Here is an 18,389-nt window from a genome sequence, read left to right on the forward strand (position 1 = left end):
GGATGTATGGCCTGACAGCTAACTTTGTGTATCCGGTTTCTATGGTTTCTGGCAGATCGCAAGTGGCAAAAGTCAGGATCAGGTGTTTAGTGGGAATTTCCTTATTTTCTCTTCTGATAATGATGCGCTGTACGTTTGTTACGTTTTGTTCTTTCCAGCCTTCCAATAGTTCGGTTTCGGACAAGTCGATTAGATCTGCATCAGACACTACTCCACGTGCTGTGTTCATAGACCATTGAGGTGAGACGGTAACAGGTATGTCTCCAAATGCCACAAGGTTGTTCAATTTATTGTGCTGCGCTTTGTCACGGATCTCAAGCAGGAGGTCCCCGCTCGCCATTTTGGTGACCTTGTAACCTGGGCCAAGGGCGTCAGTCAAGCCTTTCGCAACAAGAAAAGGGGATACGGTTCGAGCTGGTTTTTCAGTTTTCTCACTGTGCACAACTTGGTATCGGGGAAAAATTTCTTTCGGTCTGAATAGGCTTAATATTTCATCGGTGCGCCCCCTCTTGTGAGGGTGACGATCAAGTAGACGGGGAAATGCAGGTGTTCCCATATTAGTTCGGCTTATTTCGGCGGCAATGGCGGCCACCCACCACGGAGCCCAACTAGGGGACGCTGCAGCGCTTAAGGTGTAAGGCTGCAGACGCCAGCCGTGCATTGCTGCTATAACCCAATATAAGATACCCAAGAGAGGGCACATACACAAGGTTAACCCGAGCCGCCTATGAAAACGTGGAAGTAACAGAAGAGAATAGGAGACAGGACAGTAAAGAAAGGATATAGGAAAGAAAAAGGGCAGAGAGGGGGATAGGAAAAGGCGACCACCGATTTCCCCCGGGTGGGTCAGTCCGGGGGTGCCGTCTACGTGAAGCAGAGGCCAAAGGAGTGTGTTGCCTCTGCCGAGGGGCCATAAAGGACCAAACACCCGGCTTCGGCTCAACTCCCAGGATCCCCTTTTCCCCGGACACGGCTAAGCCGCGCAAGGTTAGACGCGGGAGGGTCCGACCCTCATGTGCTCGGGTACGTGGTGTCGCAACACACCAAACGCCTGCTTACGCAGACGCCCCTGCGGGTTACCTCTCGTAAGAGTCACTGTATCAAACAAGATTATTCGGCCATTCAAATAGAAGGGAAAATGCTTGACACAAAGCTGAGGCCGCCACTAAAAAATGAAAGACATACAATCGTGAGACTGAAAACTCAAAAATAATAAATATCGTTGTGCAACATCCTTTCAAATAATAGTGCGTTGCTTTATGTGGCTACCGAATCACTTGCTGGCTTTATTTAGCAATGACGTCCACGCCCGGTAGGTGCGTTTTTCCCGTGCATGGTTAGAGGAACTGATCTTACCTCTCGTAAGAGTCACTGTATCGACAAAGATCATTCGGCCATTTGAATAGAAGGGAAAATGCTTGACACAAATCTGACGCCGCAACTAAAAATGGAACATACAAAATCGTGACACAGAAAACTCAAAAATAATAAATATCGTTCTGCAACATCCTTTCAAATAATAGTGCGTTGCTTTATGTGGCTACCGAATCACTTCCCTATTGAAAAATTTGTACGCGAATTGTGCGAGAAATGTGCGAGATGTATGCATATCGCACAGATTTGACGAGAAGTGTGCGATGTGCTACGCACATTCAACGAGATATCGTAGAAAATGTGCGAGATCTGTACGCATGAGCTGCGTAGACTTCACGAAGTGTGCGAGATCTATGCGAGGTGCTACGCGAATGCATGTGCGAGATGTACGCATGTGCGAGATGTGTGCGATGTGCTGCGCCAGCCCAACGAGATTCTGTACGAGGTGTGCGAGATAGCGTGTGATGTGTACGCACTGTAGTCATATGAGCAACGAGATCTTGGCCGATGACTACGAATTGCATACAAAGTGCATCCACCTAAGTCGTAGCGTATACAAAAGCTCGTGAATGACAGCAAGATTTTATGATGAATCGTTTGTAGCACATGCAAGGATCGACATAATCAATGTGCTGCATGACGACGTCGAACCATTGTGCCACATATAGCAGCATAAACTGCAGAATGAATAAGAGCGCCAGTGTTGAATTTCTGCAATTTTATATAATGGACACACACATCTCCATCAAAGCTCATGTCAGTCCTAATGATGCAATGATTTTCACTTCGGGACATATTCTCGGATAATCACTTACGACAATACTCCTGTGCCTTCGTGTGACGCATTGCTCAACCAGCCAATAAGCGCGCACTGACAGTGATATAGCCAAAAGCTGTTGTCTGAGAGTACGTCCCTTGTTCAGAGTGGATCACCCGAAGCTTTTAATGTAATATAGGGTTGAGTACCTTCACAGTTTCGGAAAAAAATGCTATAGGTTTGTTTTTATGCAGAATAAAAGAAGCTGGCAATGCGATTATAGCTCACTGAAAACACATCCAACACGGACAAGTTGGCAAATGATTTTATTGCATGCAGTTTGATCAGTAACAGAAGATGCACGCGCTTTGTCACAGCCTGATCATATTGCTTGCGTCAGAGCTGTCAGTCAGAGGTAGCAATGCAGAAATTTCAAGCTGCACATTTTCCAAACAGCTAAGTGTGCCCCCCCCCCCCCCCCCATAAGACGAGTAATTCACGAAGAAAGTTGGGTTAGTTGGTGTTGATGTAGTTGCTGTGACTAGTGCGAACTACGGAAAAAAAGGTGGGACAGGACAGAGCCCTCTCTCGTATCCCACCTTTTTTCCGTTAGTCTTGTTCGCGTTAGTAATTATGTCACAGCCCCACAAGACTATCAAATCTGCTAGTCACTTTTTATTGCCCATATTTTAAGAGGTTGTTAGTGCCTGTTTATGCCAAACTGTAGCAGGCAGGCGTAAACTGGCCATGCATGCCCACATGTAAAAAATAAAAAGAACCACAAACTCAGTGTAAATAAATTGGTGAATAAATAGCCAAAATAGCAGCCAAAATCTATCGCACTTTGACAGAAAAAAATAACGAAATTAAATAACCATGAATCACTAATGCTGTCATACGATCAGCACATTTTTCCCAATTGCTGCTTGAAAAATTATTTGCACTAAGTCTTTCACAACTTGTGCACTGTATGCTGAGAGAGCTTGACGTAGTAAAAAAAAACGCGTGTTTGCCGCGCAACAGCGGCAAATACGAGTTTAGCGTGGCAACGGAGCATTATCTGTGTATATACTACACAAAACTGAATTTGAAATTAACGGAGAAATAACTAAGTAGTTCGTGCAGTGATGGTTCAGAGCAAGGCAACGCTTTGCGATTCGTTAAAAGCTGACCTCGAAACGACCAAAATGTCAATGTCCCTACATTCAAGCAGGGTCGTTAAATGACGAACATGCAGCATATCCTGGCGTTCGCGCACGCCGGAAACAAACTAAAAAACACTTTTGCAAATCGCTGACACAATAACGACGCATATCAGACACGCGCACGCACGCACGCACGCACGCGCGCGCGCACACACACACACACACACACACAGAACACAAGCAGTGTCCGAAAGCACTCGCGACAGACAGTGCGGACGTTCTCGCGCGTTGGCAAATCGAGCCGGCGTGGCAGCAGCGTCCGATGCACAGACGGCACTCTTCATGAACTATACACATCCGCAAAACGGCACACAAGCCAGAACAAAGTGCGTCGACGACGCCACTCGACACCAAATGCGTGGTCGATACCGCCGCATAAAACACCAACACCTCGTAGAATTCACAAACCAAACCACGATATGCTGCGATTTAACGGCCCTGACCGGTTGATACGGCTGCTCCGCAGGTTGCTGTCCTCGATGTTGAAAGAAACGTTGTTGAAACACGCCGCATCACTCGCATAACATGTGAATACCAGCCGCCACCATCGATGCGATCACGATTACCATGGAGCACCGTGCCGATACAGTGGTGCCGAGGAGCCAGAGACCAACGTTGCCTGAGACGACAAAACGGTAGACGACGATGTAAACAATATGGCCGCCATGACGTTTATCCGGCTCTTGCAAAGCTTCCGGTGCCTCTATCTTGACGAAATGACATCATTTTTCCGTGTTCGGCTGTCAAAATGTTCCCAGTCTAGACACGTTGGGCTGTCGGTATGTGAGCGCAGCATGAATATTTTCCTTGCGGACGGTCGATGTGGTAGTTTAATCATATTTACGCTTTGCCGAGAGAAAATGTGCTCTTTTTTGTGCGCATCAGCGATCGCTAAACCCCTGGGCCTGTGCAACGCTGCTAGCTAGCTGTATCTCTCGTGCGGTGCGGCGTTGTTGGTTATCGTAGTTCGGTCCATTCGTGCTCTTTGTTCCCGGCACATTAGCAGCCTCTGGTACTCTCGCCGATCTCGCAGCGGTTCACAGTGCACGGAAGAATGTGTTGGAAATTGTACTATTACGTTCATCCGCAATTTAACAGTGTTTATGCCGGCAGGACAGTTCGTGCAGTCGATGCCGCCGGACCTGACACGAAGGAGCGTTTGCCGAGTATGTCTCGAAAGGTAAGTCCGGCGCTTGGCGCATTTTTATAGTTCGTGTAGTGTGCCTTGTTAGGCGGAGCACAAGATGATTAGTACAGCGACAAAAATTATAAAAGTGATTTCCTAATGTTTGTTATTAATGCCGTAGTACACATTTAGCAAAACGTTTTATGAAAATTACCCTCAGACAAGTATAGAATGTTGCCAAGAGCTTCATATATTGTTTCTTTGCTTTCTGTTATGAAATACACTAGCGCCGAGTATCGTTTAGTCTGAACGGGCACAAAAATTGATGCCGCGAATGTCACTGCTTCTGTACGTAATTTCTCAGCAAGAAATGGTATATGTGGTGAAGTACGTTGACGTGTTGTCTTCACAGCTAACATCTGCGCGAGACGGCACCGGATTGCTCTGTCTGACTCATGAGCACATTTTAGCTTGTATGCAATTTTTTCTGCTTATATATTGTCAAGACAACCTGTGTTTCTTGTGTTGAGTGTTCTGTATGTCTTCGTCCATTTGACAGGTTAAATAACTGCCCGTGATGTCAGAATGAGATATTTGCACAACCATGTAGCTGGCTGAGGTCTTTTCACAATTTAACGCGATGTTGTTAAATCACAAGTTTGCAGTTTCAGCAGTAATTGCAATAAACTGAACATTTCTTATTGTTTAGGGATGTCACGATTTCGGGAGACGGATGCAATCTCTGCACCACATGGGAGCCTGTGGCAAAATGCAGTCTGAGCAGCCCGACAAGGAATCTGATCTGCTTGCTTTGACAAGGTGTGTACAAAACAGTCACTGCCACTTATGAGTTCTAGGTTCTGTTGGTATAATTCGTACGTGCCATCGGTCCTGAATCTTTTGGTGAGATTTACGAATTTGGACTCGTTCTACAATTTTACTATTGTTGCATTGAGTTATGAGAATGAAATTCTATTGGGAATATGTTGTAAGAATCTTGAAAAATGGGGTGGTATGAGATTACAAAATTGCATCTAAAACAATAAATTGTGATGGCACTTGTGCTGCTTTATTAGCAATGCAAAATCCCTAACGAGTATACCAGAGGGGCACTTCCTACCAAGCCCGATTCAGATCAAAATTAGCTACTGCAATTGGCTTCCTCGCGCAGCTTGCACAAAAGATCCAATCACAAGTGAGAAATTCGATCCGGATTGGGCTTGATCGCAATGAAAAGTGCACTGTATAACACCCGTATTAGACGAGCTTATTGAGATAAGTTCGTAAAGCCGGCTAAATCGGCAACAGCAAAAGCACTGAAAAAAGCACACTGGTCTAAAAACAATGTTGTCAGTTTCTGCTGTTCCAAGTTAATGGTTAATAATGTGTCTCTATTGAACAATGTAGGCACTGAGAGAAAACTTTAAGAAAATACATGCTGTCTTTCCAACACAGCATTGTGTGTAGGATTTTTGCAAAACATAAAGTTCACAGGCTGGCAGGTTTTGCATGACGTACAACACTTTTGCTTTAGATGCCATATTCATAACTTCCAGTTTTGACATAATATTCGAGTACTACTTGAACTGTATATTTTGAAATATCGCCTACCTTCAGTTTAATCAATGTACCTAAGTAGCCTCCTCTGAGTCAAGTATAATTGAGGGCTTGAGTAGATATGCATGATATGCTACTTACTGACTGTATAGTGACGTATTTTTTTAGGAACTGTGTTTTGAGGCACACATATCCTTTTATGTCTTGTTATGAGTTGCCCAACGAAAGCAGAAGGGCATTGCAAGTTATTGCATATATTACTGCACTTAATTCCTTACATACATGCCTGCACAGATTCTGTGTTCCTAGATTTATTTCTCCAAGTAGTCAAAAATCATGTATTACACTTTTTTTCTCTTTTTTTTTGGGGGGGGGGGCTGTTCATTGATTCCCATTCCTAAAGGGACGTTGAAAGAAAAAACCACGAAAGGTGGCTTGAAAGTGTTTGAATTTTCTGTTTAACCTCTTATTATTTATTCTTCTAAAGCACTACCAGCATGAACAAGTTTCTGTTCACTTTTATAAGCTAGCTGCCAGATAAGAAACCACAGTGTGAAAGAGTATTTATTTCTTTTTTTTTACTTGTTTTATTGTATGTTCTTTATTTGGCTCACAATGTTCTACCTACCACCTTATGCAGTACTCCAGCTGGAGCTTATGAGGTATGAGGTATATAAGTAAATTCCTGAAGCTTGCAACAAACCATGAAGCATAACATTTAAATGTAGTCAGTTCATAATACATCCCTAGAGCAGCATAGCATCAAGCTTGAAGCTGATCTCTGATGTCCCATAAATTGCAGGTTTGATAATGTGGTATCACAAACTGCTGGTTACGCATGTCAGTCAGCCTGGTGCAGTGGTCGCAGGTGAGAGTGTTAACCGAAAGCTGGGTATGCTTTGCCCTTCCGCATTTGACATGGGAGGGAGCTTGAACTCTGCTATTGCTTCTCTTATAGTTGGGACCATCTCTCTCACCTTCTCCTTATTATTGTCAACTTGCTAATATGCACTTCTACAAGCTTAGTTATGATGTTGACTGCTGAACTTGGATGATGTGCGTTTCAATAGTTAGTGGGACCCCCAAAACCATGCTGTACTTTGTGTGCATTTCAAATGGTCGATTTGAAATATGCGATTGTCTGACATTCTCAGGGAAACAAGGTTTTTGTGCTGAATAAGGCATAGGCTGCTTCCCGAAAGAGTACCAGAAACAATACTTTCTCACCTAACAAAAGTGTTTAGGCACGCCGTGCTCAGGCCATGCTGACCTACAATAATTAGATCACAATGTGCTATATCGACCGTTACATGTTATTAAAAGTGGCAGACAAAAGTCATAATGCACTTGAATTTCACTGTTAAAATGTGTGTTGCTACCTAACATTTAGCCTTAGCCCCTTTAGCGCAGACACCATTAGTGCAAAAGGGGCGTATGTCATTACCAAGCTTTTGGGATAAGTACAGACTGAATAAGCACTTGTCAAGATTTTGAGTAGTACTATAACCTGAGACCCGCCCAAAGTGCGATTTTATTTTTATTTTTTTCATTTAGACCATGGAGTCACACTTCTCTTAAGCCTGTGCAGATACGTCACGCTAGGCGAGCCCCATTTATTTCTCCCTTTACAGTGAATCCTGTTTTTCAGTTTCATGTTGCATGACACACAAAGGCACTTTAAGCAAGGCCAAAAATAAGTGGTTTGAATGTGTACAAAATGACTCCGGACACATTTTTTTGTTTGGAGACAGTTTAGACGCATCATGTATTCTTTCTTTTTGTGTTAGTTTTGTGATGAGAGGTTATTTATTGCAAAAAGAAAATGAAGGTTAAAGTGGAATTTCCTGCCAAATTTTGTGGCGAAACATCGTACGTTGGAGGACATCATGCATTCCAGAGTATTTTCGTATATTTTGGCTGTTGCGGTTCAGTACACTTGCTCCAAAATTGCTAAGTTCAGTTCTTGCCTCTTTTAGAATGCAATATAGTCAATTTTTGCCAAAAACAAATTAACTAGGCCTTAGCAGACAGCCAGCAGGTGTGGGAACTTTATTGTGGTTTCACCACCTGTACATCGTTCTTGTGTATTTTCTAGCTTATCAAGCCTCTACTTTTGGATAACTGCAGTCTTTCTGGGTTTGCGGAAGAGTAATTCAATAATGCATCTCAAATAATTATTTTTCCCTTAAGTGTCCCTTTAAAGTTTTGTCTGATTGATGTGGCATGAGACAACACTGCCCGAAAGTTATCTTGCATGTCAGCAGTTGTGTTGCCATGTAATCACCAGTATTGTCTTTGAGGTGCTCAGAGATGTCACTGCACTTACTCTTCGTTACCCAAGTCCCTAAGAAGCCATAAAGAGGATCTGTTTGAAATGTCCTGCAATAAGTTATGTAAGACTGTATTCACTGGGGCTCTGTTAAATGCTTGCAGTAGAAAAGCACTGTCTTCTCCAAAACATGCATAGTGTGTTGGGAATTTGTCAACGATTCTTTTTACCTCAACAGTCATGGAAATATCGATTTACCGTGTTCACTGGCAGATTTATATCAAGCCTGATCGCTGTAGCTGACTAGGTGTTTTATTACACAAAAATTAAGCTGGTTTTCAATAATACCACCTTTTCACAGTACTGAAGCACCAGTTTGCAAAAATAATAGAATAAGTTTAACTCTATTTTTTGTAAAAGCAAGCTGTTGTCTTACACAGCAACTTCAGTGAGTTTTTTAAGTGCGGCAGGCTTAGGATGTTGGTTGAAAATTAGGTTGCTTAAAGACGTGTTGCATCAGAGAGCATGTTTTCTTTTATCTATTGTAGCATTATCTGATCTCTTATGTTCCTTTCCATGCTATTCACAGTGCACACTTTCTAAGGAGATAAGGGACACAGAGTGTGAAAGAGGACAGTTATTTTTCACTGTCGGCCTGTCGCTTATTCTTTTGGCATGTGTGTGCCATGAACACCATCAAAATGAACTGTTACCAACTTGCCCAAGCTTCAGCTCTTGCGCTTGGTGTTTTTGTCTACAAAATGTCCATATGTCAGTAGTAGTGTTGCTGATATTTGCGTGTATGAAAAGGGGATGCTTACTTGATTGCAGAACAATTTGATTGGTTCTACACATGGTACTGAACTTACCAATGTCATTTTAAAGGTGGGATTAGGTAGGAAGCTATTGTGGTACTGTTTAAAGTGCCCTTGTGCAGATGCAGAAGCTTGTCTTCTGCATCTGCATCTGCATCTTGACATGGGAGGGAGCTTGAACTCTGCTATTGCTTCTCTTATAGTTGGGACCATCTCTCTCACCTTCTCCTTATTATTGTCAACTTGCTAATATGCACTTCTACAAGCTTAGTTATGATGTTGACTGCTGAACTTGGATGATGTGCGTTTCAATAGTTAGTGGGACCCCCAAAACCATGCTGTACTTTGTGTGCATTTCAAATGGTCGATTTGAAATATGCGATTGTCTGACATTCTCAGGGAAACAAGGTTTTTGTGCTGAATAAGGCATAGGCTGCTTCCCGAAAGAGTACCAGAAACAATACTTTCTCACCTAACAAAAGTGTTTAGGCACGCCGTGCTCAGGCCATGCTGACCTACAATAATTAGATCACAATGTGCTATATCGACCGTTACATGTTATTAAAAGTGGCAGACAAAAGTCATAATGCACTTGAATTTCACTGTTAAAATGTGTGTTGCTACCTAACATTTAGCCTTAGCCCCTTTAGCGCAGACACCATTAGTGCAAAAGGGGCGTATGTCATTACCAAGCTTTTGGGATAAGTACAGACTGAATAAGCACTTGTCAAGATTTTGAGTAGTACTATAACCTGAGACCCGCCCAAAGTGCGATTTTATTTTTATTTTTTTCATTTAGACCATGGAGTCACACTTCTCTTAAGCCTGTGCAGATACGTCACGCTAGGCGAGCCCCATTTATTTCTCCCTTTACAGTGAATCCTGTTTTTCAGTTTCATGTTGCATGACACACAAAGGCACTTTAAGCAAGGCCAAAAATAAGTGGTTTGAATGTGTACAAAATGACTCCGGACACATTTTTTTGTTTGGAGACAGTTTAGACGCATCATGTATTCTTTCTTTTTGTGTTAGTTTTGTGATGAGAGGTTATTTATTGCAAAAAGAAAATGAAGGTTAAAGTGGAATTTCCTGCCAAATTTTGTGGCGAAACATCGTACGTTGGAGGACATCATGCATTCCAGAGTATTTTCGTATATTTTGGCTGTTGCGGTTCAGTACACTTGCTCCAAAATTGCTAAGTTCAGTTCTTGCCTCTTTTAGAATGCAATATAGTCAATTTTTGCCAAAAACAAATTAACTAGGCCTTAGCAGACAGCCAGCAGGTGTGGGAACTTTATTGTGGTTTCACCACCTGTACATCGTTCTTGTGTATTTTCTAGCTTATCAAGCCTCTACTTTTGGATAACTGCAGTCTTTCTGGGTTTGCGGAAGAGTAATTCAATAATGCATCTCAAATAATTATTTTTCCCTTAAGTGTCCCTTTAAAGTTTTGTCTGATTGATGTGGCATGAGACAACACTGCCCGAAAGTTATCTTGCATGTCAGCAGTTGTGTTGCCATGTAATCACCAGTATTGTCTTTGAGGTGCTCAGAGATGTCACTGCACTTACTCTTCGTTACCCAAGTCCCTAAGAAGCCATAAAGAGGATCTGTTTGAAATGTCCTGCAATAAGTTATGTAAGACTGTATTCACTGGGGCTCTGTTAAATGCTTGCAGTAGAAAAGCACTGTCTTCTCCAAAACATGCATAGTGTGTTGGGAATTTGTCAACGATTCTTTTTACCTCAACAGTCATGGAAATATCGATTTACCGTGTTCACTGGCAGATTTATATCAAGCCTGATCGCTGTAGCTGACTAGGTGTTTTATTACACAAAAATTAAGCTGGTTTTCAATAATACCACCTTTTCACAGTACTGAAGCACCAGTTTGCAAAAATAATAGAATAAGTTTAACTCTATTTTTTGTAAAAGCAAGCTGTTGTCTTACACAGCAACTTCAGTGAGTTTTTTAAGTGCGGCAGGCTTAGGATGTTGGTTGAAAATTAGGTTGCTTAAAGACGTGTTGCATCAGAGAGCATGTTTTCTTTTATCTATTGTAGCATTATCTGATCTCTTATGTTCCTTTCCATGCTATTCACAGTGCACACTTTCTAAGGAGATAAGGGACACAGAGTGTGAAAGAGGACAGTTATTTTTCACTGTCGGCCTGTCGCTTATTCTTTTGGCATGTGTGTGCCATGAACACCATCAAAATGAACTGTTACCAACTTGCCCAAGCTTCAGCTCTTGCGCTTGGTGTTTTTGTCTACAAAATGTCCATATGTCAGTAGTAGTGTTGCTGATATTTGCGTGTATGAAAAGGGGATGCTTACTTGATTGCAGAACAATTTGATTGGTTCTACACATGGTACTGAACTTACCAATGTCATTTTAAAGGTGGGATTAGGTAGGAAGCTATTGTGGTACTGTTTAAAGTGCCCTTGTGCAGATGCAGAAGCTTGTCTTCTGTTGACAAAAATTGGGCTCAAGCCGTAGGAGGATAGTTGTCAAAGTGTAATGAAAGCCTCCTGGTAGACATGCTGAGTTATGCTGCTGGGGACACTTATTGGTTAGCCCTATTGGGTAATGCTGCTAGGCTTATGGGTGCTTTAACATTGCAGTGCCTGCAGAATGCATGTCGTGCTATGGTATCAGAATTGGCCCACCAAGTGACCACCTTTGCTTACACTATGTGGCTTTCTGGCCTACTTTACTTAACCTGACTGCCACCTATACACAAGGAGGAGGAGGGAGGCAAAAAAAAAAAGGATCTTCAATTAATTTTCTTGCATAGATGGCTCATGCATCATATTTTTCTTATAGTGCAGGATTTGTTACTCAAAGTGAAGCTTGCTATATGGAGAATATCTACATTTTTTCATATGTATACCGAACAAGGATTGATTTGTTCACGGTGTCACTTTTTATATTATACTCACGTGACACTAAGCCCACTTGTATTAATTCAGGTATGGCTGGGCCTGCAGAGAAAGTGTAAGCAGACTGTGCTGTGTTGCTGATCAGTGCTGATCTCCACGCCTGAGTTGGTCCCACAACATCCAGGCACCAGCGTGCTTTGCTTCATCATTGACAAGGTAATATGATATGGAGAGCTTGCACCTGGATATCAGTTTTGAGCTTGACTTTTGAGAAATATGTTGAGATAGAAGACACAAGGGTTGGCCTTGGTGATAGATACATGTGTGTGTTTTTTTAAAGTGCTCTTTTTGAAATATTCTTCATGGACCTATTTTCAGCAAATGTTTACATTCCTTAATTGCAAACTGCCATGGAGCTGGTTTATGCCTTAAACTAGCACTCTTTCACCAAGAAAAAGCCTTATTTAGCATAAAATTCATAGGAAAGGCAAGGAGGTAACAGGACAGAACACTACTAACACCATCCAATTTGACTGCTTGCACAGCAATATAAAGCGAGAGTTGAAGGGACGAGGTTTGGGTTTGTGTTCGTTGGTTCTATGGGTTTTGAAGCCCCACACAGCTTCTTTGCTAGGCAGACAAGCTTGTGGGATGTGCTTCTGAAATTTGTACAGCACACTGACAGTGCAGGGTGCGGGCCTCATCTTTGGAAGGAAGTGCACTGACGGCACCATTCATGGCACAGATGACTCTCATAGAGTCAGGCAAAGCACCAGTGTTGATGTTTGTTCCGTTGCCCAAAACAGCATGTTTAGGTTCAGTGTAGTTGTAAGAAGACAAGTTAAACATTACTTTCATGGTTTGAGTGGCCGCATTTTTCTTAGAGCACTGAATTTCTTTTCTTGCAACTGCCTGCCCTGGTGTTTCCTTAGCGTCGGCATGAAGTTGGCATGGAGTTACGCATCCGGGAACTCGTGAACAATGACCCTGTAGTTGACACTTTGCGAAGAATACATCGGCTTCCAAGCCCTTCATTTTCTGTTGGCATACTTTTACTTGTACTGTTAGCAATTTCTTCTCGGCTTGCTGAATTATCCTGAGGCCCCACACTGACACTACTGATGTCTTCAATTGAAGACTTTTCAGGATAAGACTCCTGGCTTTGCAAGTGTGGTTTAAAAAAAGGTGGCACTTACAGGTGGCTATTCAAGACCTGAGTGAAATGAACCGGCAAGTCTTGGTTACATCTTGTGTGTAGTCCTGTTGGAGTTAAACGTTTTACGAAAAATTGTGTCGTCACTAACACTATGATAAGCACTTGGTCATTCACCACAACTTCATAGTCGTTACCTGGCTCAATGAATTTTCGTCGAACCCTTGATAATACCTTCTACAGAACTTATGTTCAAAACATTGTTACTAAGACTTACTGGTTCGTCTCACTCGCGTCCAGAATAGAAATCTAAGTGCCACCTTCCTGCAAAGAACCTTATCCTGAAAAGTCTACACTTGAAAGCATCGGTAGTGTCAGCGTGGGGCCTCGAGATAATTCGGCCAGCTGGGAAGAAATTACTGGCAGCAAGAGTTCAAGAGTGCTGACAGAAAATCAAGAGCGTGTAACTAGAGCAGACCATTATTCGGGTCTTCTGGGACATAGAGCTGAATGTCAACTTCACAGCGAGACTAAAGGACCACCTGTGCGGGCAGTCACAAGAAAGCTTGATGTATTATAACCAAAACAGCCTGTTCAAACCAGGAAGCTATCTTGAGCTTGTCTTCCTACAAGCCCACTAAACCTGAAACTGCCATTCTGCGCAAAATACAACTTCAACACTGGCACTTCACCCAACACTGACGAAAGTAAGCTGCATCGTGTAACGTGCCCGCAGTAAGCTCTTTCTGAAGCAGGAGAAGTACCCACGAGCTTACCTTCCATGGTGTAATTCAGGAACCTGTCTCGGCTCCAGAAAGGGAGCTTTTTTGGCTTGGCTTGGGTCAATGACCATAAAATTATCATTACCAAACAGAACACATTAACAGTTGCAGACTCAGGGTAATGTTTTACTTGCTTGATTTTGTGGACAAAAACTGATGAAAGGGTGCCTAATGTGACTAGTTATTCTGTCCAGGAGTCCGTGATTTCAAGGAGTTTGACAATCATTTCATTATCTAACAATCGCAAAGCATACTTGTGTTGTCATTTGAAACAAAACCACGCACTTTAAGGAACGGTGACAATTTCTTTAGGTGTGGGGAGCACCTGCACTGCATATATAATTTTGGTTAAAAAGAAAGTAAGGCGGAATGGGCCATATAAAATTAATGACAATAATTTTGGCATAAGTAGATTTTTGCTCAAACCATCTGAAAGTTTCTTGTTTTAGAAAGTATTAAATTTTGTTAAACGTAGCTGCTGTCAGATGATTCTATATAAGCATTTGGCCTTATGCAGTACTATTTGCTTTAAATAAAATGTTTGGGTTTTATTTGTCAAATTGCTGAACGAAGGGCAAAGGCACAAATACACAGATGATATACGAAAACGTGTCACAGGTGCTGCTAATAACTTTCGAAACACAACAGGATACTGTATATATACTCTTCCGAATGCACAGGCGCACTAGCCACTTCGGGAAGTGGCGATTATTCGTGCTAACACAATCATTTTGAAGATCTAAAGAAAGCAAGTTCCGCGTCGTACAAAACAACAGAGGTCTGACTTACACGAGCACTACTTTTTTATGTAAAACGCTTTGAGTAGCTTACATGCAATATTATCTTTACTTCTGCCTGGGATCTTCACATCATAAAATCTCGCACGACAAGGGCAGGCTTTTTTTTTTGCTGATAGATGTGCATTCAAGTCTGTTGTCATGTTTTTAGCATGCTCCCTCATTCAATCATTGATGCAGCAGCCAGTTTGTCCTACATAGGACTTTCCACAAGGCAGTGGGATTTCATAAACCACACCGGGACCACATTGCCCGTAAGGTGTTACATGTTGTACTTGGCAGCTTACCTTAGATCTGCCCATTATGCGGGGACACGTTCGGGGCAGCCTATTGGGAACAGAGAACAATAGAGGCACTCCATGCCTGTTCACCACTTTGTTTGAATTGTGGCTCAACTTATGCACATACGGTACAACTTGCGTTCTTGGGTCACTCAGCTCACCAGCTCTGGCCTCATTCACCAGTGTGCCCGCTTTTGTAGTGTTCTCTTTTCCCAATATGCTGGCCCAACTGTGTCCCCGCATAATTGGCAGATCTAAGGTAGGCTGCCAAGTACAACACGTCACACCTTACTGGCGATGTGCTACCAGAGGGGTTTATGAAATCCCACTGTCTTGTGGAAAGTCCTATGTAGGACAAACTGGCCGCTGCATCAATGATCGAATCATGGAGCATGCTAACAACACGACGAAATACTTGAATGCGCATCTTTCAGCACAATGTAAAGCCTGTCCTTGTCGTGCGAGATTTCATGATGGGAAGATCCTGGGCAGAACTAAAGATAAAACAGCACGTGAGCTGTTGGAAGCATTTTACATAAAAGAAAAAAAGTAGTGCTTGTGAAAGTTGACCTATATTGTTTTCATGATGTGGAACTTGCTTTCTTTAGATCTTCAAAATGATCGTGTTAGCCCTGATAATCGCCCTCTGTGCTCTGCCCGAAGTAGCTGGTGCGCCTGCGCGTTGTGAGGAGTACATATACTGTATCTCGCTGTGCTTCAAATAAAGTTGTTAGTAGCGCCTGTGACGTGTGTCTGTGTATCTTCTGTGTATTTGTGCCTTTGCGCTATGTCGTTCAGCAAACAGCAACTTGCCTAACACCAAGTCCTTCTGCACAATATGATTATGGGGGACACTGTAGTGGGCAACTCTGGATTAACTTTGAACACCGGGGGTATGTGCCCAATGCACCTTATGGGGGTGTTGTTGCACTTTGCTGCCATCAAAATGTGGCCGTTGTGCATGGAAAATTATTTTATCCTGCGCCATTCGGCTTAGCAGTGCAATGCCAAAGCCACTACGCCACCACGATTTTTAGTTTTGCTGGCAGAATAGCAGTTTCCAAGTAATTTAATTAGCTCGACCTGTTGATGCTGCTCTCTAAAAGTAGATTTTATGCATATTATGTTGCTTCAGTACTACTAATTATTATTACTCAAATAATGCCTTTTTTTACTGTGATAACACTTGTTTCAGTGATCTGCTAATGTAACAGGTTATTCTACGACACTATAATGCACATTTCCTTAGGAGTCATAAGCATTGCAGGAGACCACTTATTTTTAATAAATTGTGTTCAGTATCGCATGTTCTGAATGCTAAAGCATTCTTACCTGTGTGAATGTCAGCTAAACTGCTTTTGCCTATGTGTTATCTTATTGCATGTGTGAAAAAAAACTGTTGGCTTTTGTTTACTTTTTCAGGTGCGCGGCAAGCTCTCACTCAAGCAACACATTCCAGTGGTCTTCTGTCAACAGACTGGGTCTATTGAAGTACCATTACAAGGTCCAATAAACAACGCTTGCGACATGTGTGACGTGCTCTTGCTTAAAATCGGAGGACTTCACTATTAAAGTAAGCTTGAATAGGTGTGCTGAAGAACCTGTGTAACGTGTACTTGTTTATTAACAAGTACAAACCATTACCTCACCTGACATTTTTTTTCACCTCAACATAACTCTTTACTGTAGATTTCTGAACAAACCATTACAGCGACACAACACTGCAGTAAGGTCAGCACAAGTGTCCATGCATGAACACTTGTATTTACAAGAATTGTATTTGCATTATTATACTAAATATGAATATGAGGTGCGTATCTTTTTCAGGGTGCATACTCTCGCAGGTTGTACAAGCTCGTCATCTTGTACGCACTCAGCTCATAGAAACGAACTCGTTCATAATGTACGAGAATCTCGTTCAGTGACAAGAACGCGATCTCGTACACGTGTGCGAGAAATGTACGCGATGATTGCTGCGTAGACTGTACGAGGTTCTCGTAGACTCAACGAGTTCTCGCAGACTGAACGAGTTTCTCGCACAGTCTACGGAGCAATAATCGCGTACACTATTTCTCGTACATTCTCGTTCACATTTTTTTCAATAGGGTTGCTGGCTTTATTTAGCAATGACGTCCACGCCCGGTAGGTGCGTTTTTCCCGTGCATGGTTAGAGGAACTGATGTTACCTCTCGTAAGAGTCACTGTATCGACAAAGATCATTCGGCCATTTGAATAGAAGGGAAAATGCTTGACACAAAGCTGACGCCGCAACTAAAAATGGAACATATAAAATCGTGACACAGAAAACTCAAAAATAATAAATATCGTTCTGCAACATCCTTTCAAATAAATGTGCGTTGCCTTATGTGGCTACCGAATCACTTGCTGGCTTTATTTAGCAATGACGTCCACGCCCGGTAGGTGCGTTTTTCCCGTGCGTGGTTAGAGGAACTGATCTTACCTCTCGTAAGAGTCACTGTATCGACAAAGATCATTCGGCCATTTGAATAGAAGGCAAAATGCTTGACACAAATCTGACGCCGCAACTAAAAATGGAACATATAAAATCGTGACACAGAGAACTCAAAAATAATAAATATCGTTCTGCAACATCCTTTCAAATAATAGTGCGTTGCTTTATGTGGCTACCGAATCACTTGCTGGCTTTATTTAGCAATGACGTCCCCGCCCGGTAGGTGCGTTTTTCCCGTGCATGGTTAGAGGAACTGATCTTACCTCTCGTAAGAGTCACTGTATCGACAAAGATCATTCGGCCATTTGAATAGAAGGGAAAATGCTTGACACAAATCTGACGCCGCAACTAAAAATGGAACATACAAAATCGTGACACAGAAAACTCAAAAATAATAAATATCATTCTGCAACATCCTTTCAAATAAATGTGCGTTGCCTTATGTGGCTACCGAATCACTTGCTGGCTTTATTTAGCAATGACGTCCACGCCCGGTAGGTGCGTTTTTCCCGTGCGTGGTTAGAGGAACTGATCTTACCTCTCGTAAGAGTCACTGTATCGACAAAGATCATTCGGCCATTTGAATAGAAGGCAAAATGCTTGACACAAATCTGACGCCGCAACTAAAAATGGAACATATAAAATCGTGACACAGAGAACTCAACAATAATAAATATCGTTCTGCAACATCCTTTCAAATAATAGTGCGTTGCTTTATGTGGCTACCGAATCACTCGCTGGCTTTATTTAGCAATGACGTCCCCGCCCGGTAGGTGCGTTTTTCCCGTGCATGGTTAGAGGAACTGATCTTACCTCTCGTATGATGATGAATGGTGTTTAATGGCGCAAGGGCCAGGTATGGCCAAAGAGCGCCAGGCCAGTGTTAATAGGTTGACAATGGAGCAATGAATTGCGAAAG

At 42.4% G+C, this 18,389-nt stretch overlaps 1 long non-coding RNA gene across 1 annotated transcript; it reads left to right on the forward strand.

Annotated features, from left to right (window-relative positions):
* The first annotated feature begins 3,278 nt into the window (after positions 1–3,278).
* Positions 3,279–16,523, forward strand: LOC125946067 (uncharacterized). The gene is made up of 3 exons (XR_007467379.1): positions 3,279–5,281; positions 12,075–12,200; positions 16,420–16,523. It is a non-coding gene; the product is annotated as an uncharacterized LOC125946067 (long non-coding RNA).
* Positions 16,524–18,389: the final 1,866 nt, after the last annotated feature.

Source organism: Dermacentor silvarum, chromosome 5 (genome assembly GCF_013339745.2).
Source record: "Dermacentor silvarum isolate Dsil-2018 chromosome 5, BIME_Dsil_1.4, whole genome shotgun sequence".
NCBI lineage: Eukaryota > Metazoa > Arthropoda > Arachnida > Ixodida > Ixodidae > Dermacentor > Dermacentor silvarum.